Source organism: Nannobrachium achirus (genome assembly GCF_963921795.1).
Source record: "Nannobrachium achirus genome assembly, chromosome: 13".
Taxonomy (NCBI): Eukaryota; Metazoa; Chordata; class Actinopteri; order Myctophiformes; family Myctophidae; genus Nannobrachium; species Nannobrachium achirus.
In genome coordinates, this window is record NC_137833.1 from 36,895,214 (window position 1) to 36,904,916 (window position 9,703).

The 9,703-nt window shown below is 42.4% G+C and overlaps 1 protein-coding gene across 2 annotated transcripts in view; it reads right to left on the minus strand.

The window, feature by feature from the left end:
* Positions 1–9,703, minus strand: part of ccser2a (coiled-coil serine-rich protein 2a) — a 115,751-nt gene that overhangs the window by 105,462 nt on the left and 586 nt on the right. For both annotated transcript variants that reach the window (XM_080740440.1, XM_080740441.1), the window contains exon 1: positions 9,696–9,703. This exon is cut by the window's right edge and continues 586 nt beyond it. The gene's annotated coding sequence lies outside the window, so the exon portion shown is untranslated. The remainder of the gene's footprint in view (positions 1–9,695) is intronic.

Here is a 9,703-nt window from a genome sequence, read left to right on the forward strand (position 1 = left end):
AACCTTGACATGAACCTGGCTGCTGGAAAACCTGCTGGCGTTTGACAGCCTTGTATAATTCTCAACTTCTGATTGGCTGTCTGGGATCGGGAGGCTGATAAGTGTCACCTAGCAACAGTGGAGGTGTCAGTCACTCACTTTCAGTGAAGTCGTTAGAGGCATTTATGCAACTGCAAGCTAGACAGATAAGAACTCTGACATTGTTTTACCAAAGACTCAATTTATTTTCTAATCTTCCTAGTGGAAATTGGGTTAAAACCACACACAACACTAAATTGTTGATTACTATAACAAGTAACACTCCCTAAGGTTGAGTAGCGACCGCAGGGGTACCAGCTAATTTGACTATTTAGACTTACCTAAAGAAAAAAGAAAATGGTAAAAAAGAAACACGTCAACATATACATATGCATATGAGACATGGTGGGGGCGTACATTATTTGACGATAGATATTGTGTGCAGTACTATAATCACAAAAATGCATGATTTGTCAGTCAATGTCAGAGCTTGCTCTCAAAGGTAATGGATTGTCAACTTTTGGCATGGTGTGTATCTCTCACTTTATGGCATTTGCTTAATACTCAATTCTGATGGGTCAATCAAGGCATTATCCGGTCTGTTATTTTGTGATAGAATGCCAATGTTCTGACTCTGTTTACTTTGCAATGGAAGCGGAAGCTTGTAAGCTAATAAAAATCGTTTTTTTATTTAATTATTTTTGTATAAATACTCTGTGTCAAATTATTGATTGTGTTAGTTAGTAGCCATGCAATAAGCTTTTGGAGTTATTTCTGGCCATCAAATGAGTATGAAGTAAATACAACGTCACAACCTTGATGTGTGTGTGTGTGTGTGTGTGTGTGTGTGTGTGTGTGTGTGTGTGTGTGTGTGTGTGTGTGTGTGTGTGTGTGTGTGTGTGTGTGTGTGTGCGTGTGCGTGTACTGCAGTGCAAGGGCCTGCATTTTCTGGACGACTGAGTGGAAGTTAGTGAACCATGCACCTCATAACACAGCTTGAATGTACTTTAGACGCAACCATAAAACAAGACCAACAGAGCCAACAGTGGAGAGAAGAACACAAGCTTGATAGTTCAAATTCATATTGCTTTGTTTCAATTTACTGTTTTTAACTATGGCCCTGGGCCTGGGGGGGGGGGGGCACTATATTTTATTAGTGCTTTTCACATAAGCAAGTAACCAATAAACTAAAAGTAATTGAATTGGTGCACAGTAACATCCAGTATTAATTTAACCCTGGCATGAGTCCATTTGTTTACATTGCTTGCGTGCGTGCCTCATATCTATCTCCTGTCCCCTTCCACGGATGGTACACTTTCAAAATAAAAGGAGATGAAAATAATCAAGACATCTTCCTATATGGATCTCTCTGCTGTTAGAAGTGATAAGCAGCACAAAAAAAGATTAATATTACTGTGCAGCTAAGGGTACAATAACTGAAACACCAACAGGCATAGAAACTGTAGCATTTTGTGGAAAATACTAAATCCAATCCAAAATCAAAAGTCTAAAGTAATGTTACTGTAGCTTTTACAGCACAGCCAATTGCAGAGTATTTAGTATATCCTATAATATAATCACATAACACTTAAATATCATTTTTCAGTAAACAGAAACTGCATTTTGGATTAATGTTCCAAGATGAGGAAAATATCCAATGGCAAGTTCATGATCTAGCCAGCCAGACAGCCTCCCCCAGCTGATAAACAGATCATAAAAGTGTAACATGACCCTGATGGCACCCCACCCTATCACTCAGGCTAATGGCCAACAATGATCACCTCTCTGAAATCTTATCTTGATCTATATTACAACATTACCAAGAACTTGCACTAAACAGGAAATAGTGCCAAAATGAAAGTAGTACATCAGGAGGTTCAGGAAGCTGTAATGCTGACAAGATCATTTATGACCTGACAGACCTGTTATCAAGAATGGTGCAACGTTCATGTAGCCATATGTGAGCACAGATGGGCCTCTCTATTAGTTTTGGACAAAGCCTAAACACATAATAATTCTCACTGAACGGTGATCATCTAACCACAATAACGCTGGCATTTGGGCAATTAATTCTTCAAACAATGTCACGTTTTACATCAATGTTTTTCAAAGATAGCAAGCAGATCTACAAGCTCATACAACTAAGTATATAGCTTAATTGGTTAAAGCTGCTGAAATACTCTATAATGAATTGTGAAAAGGTGCCTACTGCAGCTGATCTGCACTGCATGCATTATTTTGAATTACACCGTACTTTCCGTCTTGGAACTCAGCAGAAGTCAAAGCACAAGTACAGGGCTAGATCGATAAGTGCTGCACTTAAACCTGCAGGGGTGAATGCATATAATTTCCTGAAGCAGCGTCTTTGTTGTTGAAATACAAACAGCAAAGCTAGTCACAAACAACAATGGTAAAAGTATAGGACATACATAAACTTAACAGTCCCATACTCATACTCTCCCATTGGACACACACTCACACACACACTGTATTGTATTTACCCTTTATGTCCCTATAACACTAAACCAAACATTAACCGGCTATTCCTGACCCTGACCCCAACCTGAATCTTTTAAGTAATTGTAAGCTTTGCTCAGACCCCGCAGGGGAACTGACAAATGTCCCCATGAGGTCAGGTTTATTATCCTTGCAGGGATTGGGATTGGCCTCCCTCCACCCAAAACTTCCTAGATAACGCAATGACATCACTCATACTGACCTGTAGAAAGCACATGTCCTCAGTCCTCACAGTCAAACACATAGTGTACAGACTACAGAGGGAACCCATTTGACAATTGACACACCTCTCTGCTGTGTTGTTCACCTGCCATATGCTCTTTGCCGTGTAACCTGACTAACTGTGACCGCCTCCTCCTTGCTGCCAGTTGCCATGATTCTCCTCCTAGTCCTCCTAGTCATGGAGGAGCTTGATACTAATGCACTTAAAGTGATACGCCAAGCCTTGCACACTAAAACCCTGAGTGTTAATTTAACTCTGAGAGTTAAATTAATACTAATGGTTTTACAGTGTGTCAAGGTCCTGACTGTGCAGCATGTCTCTAAATAGTGACCTTTAAATAGACAACGCTCCCTAGGGATTCATCAGCTGAGAACGGACAGTGTTGCAAGTTTGACTTCCTCTCTTCCTGCTCCATTTTGTCCTCGTCTTCCAGTTTCCACTCACTCTGTTACTCTCCGTCTCTCTGTCACTCATCGCCTTACACAGCACATTGCTGTACAGTAACTGTCACACACAGTGGCACACCGAGCGTTAGAGAACAATGAATCTTCACAGAAAATTGGATCGTGGCCGGCTGTTAACCGCTATCATACACCCTGCCCCGGCCCTTAGCTCATTCTGTTAGATCTGGTCAGAGTTGCTAGCTCAACAGATAATGCTAACCGTGGCAGTTGGAAACCCAGTGTCGATAATAGGGACAAAGCTACCCAAAGGAGAGGAGATAGTTTTATTCTACGGTATTTCATTTGCAACCATTCTAGCAAACGCTAGTAGCTTCCTGTCACACATCACCTGAGTGGAAGCTACAGTACAGTACACGTTGGCTGGATGTGAGATAAATGCCATATAAAGCATGCTGAATAGAGCAATTCAATGAAGTCCATTATTTAGTGGTGTCACATGATCACATGTTGCCATTGAGCCTGCTATGCAAATAGCCCTATTTGAATTCACTTTCAATATGTATGGTGCTGTGGTTAAGGTGACTTCAAAAGTCCTAGGGATCAGGGTGCAGCCAGCTAATGCAGTGCCAGTGACCATACAGTAAGCTTCTCCTGGGGAATACGACACTGATCATGTCCCCTCTCTATGTCCTCAGTTTCCTCTCAGTGTCTCTACACTCTCCGACGTAAGAATACAGTGAAAAGAATTGTCTGTGGAGATTGACAGGAAATGGGGAGAGAGACGGGGAGTGACATGCAAAGTCTGTCAGGATCGGGATTCGGACCCGTCAGGCTGCGTTAGAGCCTATAATATGTGGTATGGGCCTGGACCGCTAGGCCATTTTTGATTGTTTCATAATGCACGTGAAACAATCAACGTGCACGTGAAATTAAATATTCTAGTAGGTGCCACAGAAAGTCAGGAATGACTATGAAATAAAATGAATTGGGAGATTAATTAAACTGTTCCAGTAACATCAATGCCATCTTTCCCGGAGAGAACATTTACTGCAGCTGACAGAGCATGAACCAGGGTGACTCTGCACTTTATGGAAGACAATCGGAAGGTAAATCCCAGTCACAGTGCACAGCCCTTCACTCATTAGTTCAAGTGACAGCAGGGAAGACAATTATTAACTCTCATTTCTATCCCTAGGGGTATAAAGATCCTATACATCCCCATCACATGACACAGAGGCTAGGAGGATTATTGAATGAGCCTGCCTGTATGGAGGTTTTATGGAAGCAATGCTTGGGGCCCTGTACCAAACACCAGCTTGGTACAGGAGCCTGAGGCTAATGCGAGACACAAGGGAAGCACATGAAACAGTATGAGAGCGAGGTGGGTGGTTGTCACATATGCTTTGTCACATAAGATTTGAGCCACAATGGCTGCTTTGGTGATGTCACTGTGCTGGCAAAACACAGGTACCAGATGAGGCATGTAATGATATGTCATGTTCTTGCTTTCAGGCAATTTTTTTATTAAGGCTTGAAAAAACATGTTTTCCCATTGCAAAAAAAAAAGATTATGGTTACAAGTAGTAGAAATTAGATATCCCTTAAATCACTACAAAGAAAAATCATACATTTCTAGTCTGTCCACTCATGTTTAACACATGAACATGCTTCAAAATAACCTGGCATTATCAAAGAGCTAGATATGAATAGACATCTGTTCCTTTACCACAGAACACAGGAGACACAATGTATTGTAAATTCTGTCATGCAGAGGATGTTTTCAACACCTCTTTCTTGGGCCTTAAAGTTAAATGAATTCACTGAACCGGTGATTCAGAACTGCACACAGACTGCTTCCCCTAATGCCTAATCCATCTGCCTTGTCCATTATCCACTATCCATAATGGCACCTGTGTCAACATGACGCAGCTGCTGTATTGTCATCAAGGTGAAGACAGAAAATATCAGTTTTTACACAGATGGTTCACATGACACCCACAAAGGTTTGTTAATATTAATACAATACAATGAAGGATTACATTCAAGCATGTCACTACAGTAACTTTGCCAGACTGTGGGAGCAATGTTTCAAGATAATAATGGCCACGAATATGCCACATTGTATTACATGTTATATATATCTATACAGTTTCTGCATTTCATAATTCTTAAACATTAAAGCAACAACATTGCCCAGGGACAATGTAACAGTTAAAACAGTGGCCTCTGAACCTAGCAGCAGTGGCCATGTGATCCCAGACCCATTCCAACAGAAACTTCTCAAATACAGTATGTCCCTTATCCAGTGCAACTTATGATGTGTGATTTTAAAGTACATCTGCCAAATCTGTTTCAAAGTCAGTAATATTTCTCAATGTGTGGGTTATTGAGGTGCCACAATAACGAGAAATACATAAATGCTCACGAGCTCACTCTCACACAGAGCTATTCCAAACCCCTGTGTGTGTATCCTACAGCCTTACCACTGCACAGATCAAGAAGACAGGGCTGATAAGACTGGCTAATTATAGGACTAATGATAGGCCACAGAGGGAGGGGGAGAGAGAGAGAGAGAGAGAGAGAGAGAGAGAGAGAGAGAGAGAGAGAGAGAGAGAGAGAGAGAGAGAGAGAGAGAGGAGATCAGATTCAAAGTCAAAGTCACATCATGCTCGGGCCCTGCACATATAGCCACAACACATAGGCTACCGTACTTAATCACACACTGTGGATACCACAATACAGCATGAGCTCATCTCTTGCCTGGGCCATATATCTATCTATAAATGCGAGAAGTCTCTGCGTGTGTGTTTGTAATCCGCGTATCTCGAGAACCGTTCGTCCCACCGGCTTCAGATTCGGCACGCGCGTTCCCCGCCGCGGCACGGAGTGCAGTGCCGGGCCTCGACCCGACCCGACGCGCGGTTTTCCCTAACCAGCGCGAAACGTTCGGAATCTCCTTATGCGGAAATCGGCGCAAAATCGGCGCAAGCACTGACTCATTGTGACATCACTGCAGTGCCGGGCGCAAGCGCTGAGTCATTGTGACATCACTGCAGGCAGATACAGGGGCCTAGCCTCGACCCGACAGACTGAGATCTCCATATGGGCATATGGGCAGATACAGAGATCTCCATATATGGGCAATACAGGGGCCTTGCCTCGACCCGACAGATATCTCCGTATATGGGCATAAAAGGGACACAGACAGATATATGGGCATAAAAGGGACACAGACTGAGATCTCCATGACAGATATCTCTGTATATGGGCGCCTCGACCCGACAGATTTCTCCGTATATGGGCATAAAAGGGACACAGACAGATATATGGGCATAAAAGGGACACAGACTGAGATCTCCATGACAGATATCTCCGTATATGGGCATAAAAGGGACACAGACTGATACAGAGAATGGGCATATGTGCAGATACAGAGATCTCCATATATGGGCATATGGGCATAAAATGGACGCAGATATATGGGCATAAAAGGGACACAGACTGAGATCTCCATATATGGGCATATGGGCAGATACAGAGATCTCCATATATGGGCATATGGGCATAAAAGATGGACACAGATAGAGTATATGGGCATAAAAGGGACACAGACAGATACAGAGATCTCCATATAATGGGGTTTGCATTAAAGGGTGGGGCATTCATTCCCTATTTACATCGTTCCCGAGTTGGCCAGGTCGCAAACTCCATATATGGGCATAAATGGGCACAGGCAAACAGATGGTCAAACCAGGTCCTACAGAGATCTCCATATATGGGCAGAAAATGGACGTAGACAGACATATCTCTCCATATATGGGCATAAATGGACACACGCAAACAGATGGTCAAAACGGATCCTATGACAACAGGTATAATGGGGTTTGCATTAAAGGGCGGGGCATTCATTCCCTATTTACATTGTTCCCGAGTTGGCCAGGTCGCCGACTAGACGCTCGGCCGCCCTTCTTCTAGTATACTATAATTACCCTGCTACAGTACCATCCTCATTGATTCTACAGTCAGTACTCAGCAGAGTGGAACACATGAACACATAAAATCCCCTCTCCCACACCCAAACAGAGAAATACACAGTAAGACCCTCAGTGTTAATTCGACTCGGAGTACAAATGTAACCAAATGGACCCGAAAGGGTCCATTGTTAACATTTACTCTCTGAGTTACGAGTGGATAAATAAATAAACCTGAGGATTTTACCGTGTAGATGCGTGGAGGGGTGGTCGAAAACTCGAAATGTTTATATGACTGTGCAGTTTATATGACAGGAGGGCCAGACTAGTCACTGCCTAAGAGGGTGTCAATTCCACACCCTCTTTCAGGACACCCTCTTTCAGGTAGAAACTCCTGGCCCTTTGCTATAGAGCACAACTCAATGTCTCTGCTCAAAGTGGTTGTTTTTGCATCTTAACTGTAATGGATGGAGTGTTAACCTTGGTCACTCGGAATGACTGCTATGCACTCCAATGTGCAGGGTGGTATGAAGGACTGCTAATGTGCATTTGCACACATTGCAAAGATTCCAAGGAGCTGCTAAAGTAATGGTGAAGGCACACATGCAGAAAGACAGCAAGACACACACACACGCACACACATAGCCTGGAAAACCCCACACTAACTGCGATTTGGGGGGTCTTTCATTGAGAGACTCAGACTCAGCTGTTGTTCGGGGGTTACATCGTAAACACTCCCCCAGCCGAGGTGGCGCGTCTGAGGCCCACGCCGACAGGTGCGTGAGGAACACACACACGGATGACTGATCTGTATGTGCTTGTATCCATCCCCACCCATACGCACTGCGCAAGCACCCAGATAGTGTCCCTCTCACTTACAGTGCGAGCAGCATGGAGGCATTCAGACATGGCATGAGGAATGCCCTGTCCTAATGTGTAGTGGGGCGTTGATGCCAGGGTGCTTTGCACTGTCTGGGGCGCATAGGTCGTCGCCTGTAATGGCACGCAGACAACACATAGGCTCATAAGACTTGACTGACAGATGCTTTGGCCGTGGTGTAAAAAATATGAGGGTTTATGATTGTATTGAGTGGTGCAAATGTAGGAGTGCTTATGGCTGATAAGATTTGATGTCCTGCGGCTGGCTGCCAGATATAACTTTATTACATTGGTGGATGATAAAGAAGAACCAAATGTGGGACAGCTTTCGTTTTGGTGTGACAGTTTAATGTCACACAATTCAAGTCTTATATCAAATCACGCAGCACCATCTTGGATGTATCTCTCCCTTGTGCATTAAATAGGCCTATATGTCATGATAAAGAAATGCTAGGAATCTTAAGCCCACTCTTCGTGTCTGTTTTGGACACATTCAGCGATGATTCTCCAAATGGCAATACATTCTTGGGGCCCTATGTCTGGAATAATATATTAATATATTATGTAATTAGTGACTCTTTTTATACCACTGATTACATAAAAGCCTGGCCGTCCGCATTCACGGTACAGTGACTTCTTTCAGGGCTTGACGTGAGTGGGGGTGAAGATGTAGGCTGATCTTGCTTCTATATAAGAGTGTACAGACAGTTTACACAGTGAATTCCGAAGTGTTAATTTAACTCTTGACAGTGTAAAAATGACACTTGTCTGTGCATGTTAACACTCAATAATTACTGTATAATAACCTAAATGTTACTGTAGGCTAGTGTAGCAACAACACTGATGTGTGTCATTGTTTAGAGCTGGCCTCAGGCGCCACAGATGTGGACAGGCAGGCTGACATGACGTAATGGATGTGAATCACACAGACCCAAGGGCATCTGACGTAGAAGACATCCATAATAATAATGTAACTAACAAACAGTAGTAACCAGTGGTGTAAGGTAACATTTACTAAAGAACTGTACTTGAGTACGATTTGGTGGCATCTTTACTTTACTTGAGTATTTCCTAATTCCAATGCTTTTACTTCTACTCCACTACATCTCAGATCCAAATATTGTACTTTTACTGACTCTCGAAAACTTTAATTACTAGTTACTTTGCAGGTATCAATTATTATGATATCAAAAACATACATTTACCACTTTAGCCCTATTTAGTAGGTTACAAGCTCACAATGTATAGCGATGCATTGTGAGCTTGTAGATCTGCTATTTTGAAACATTTTGTACTTTTACTTTTGGTGCTTTAAGTACATTTTGATGCCAATACTTTTGTACTTTTACTCAAGTACATTTTGAATTCTGGGCTTTTTACTTGTATTGAATTCAATAATGACACCACGAATGTGTAATATGGACTACAGTATGATGATAAAAATTATGTAAAAATGTTGACCCTGTGAGAATATGTACATATGACAAGATGCAAATAAAATGTAAGTTTAAAAACATTTGAGTGCTTTTTTTCCACCATTGAGTAGTCCTAATAGCCTCCTGGGCCTAATGCAAATATCAACAACACCCATCTTCACACACATGGATCATCATCATTTGTTTTCACAAATGCAAGAAGCCTAATATAATACACAGTTAGTAACACAGGGATAATTGTGCTTACCTGAATTA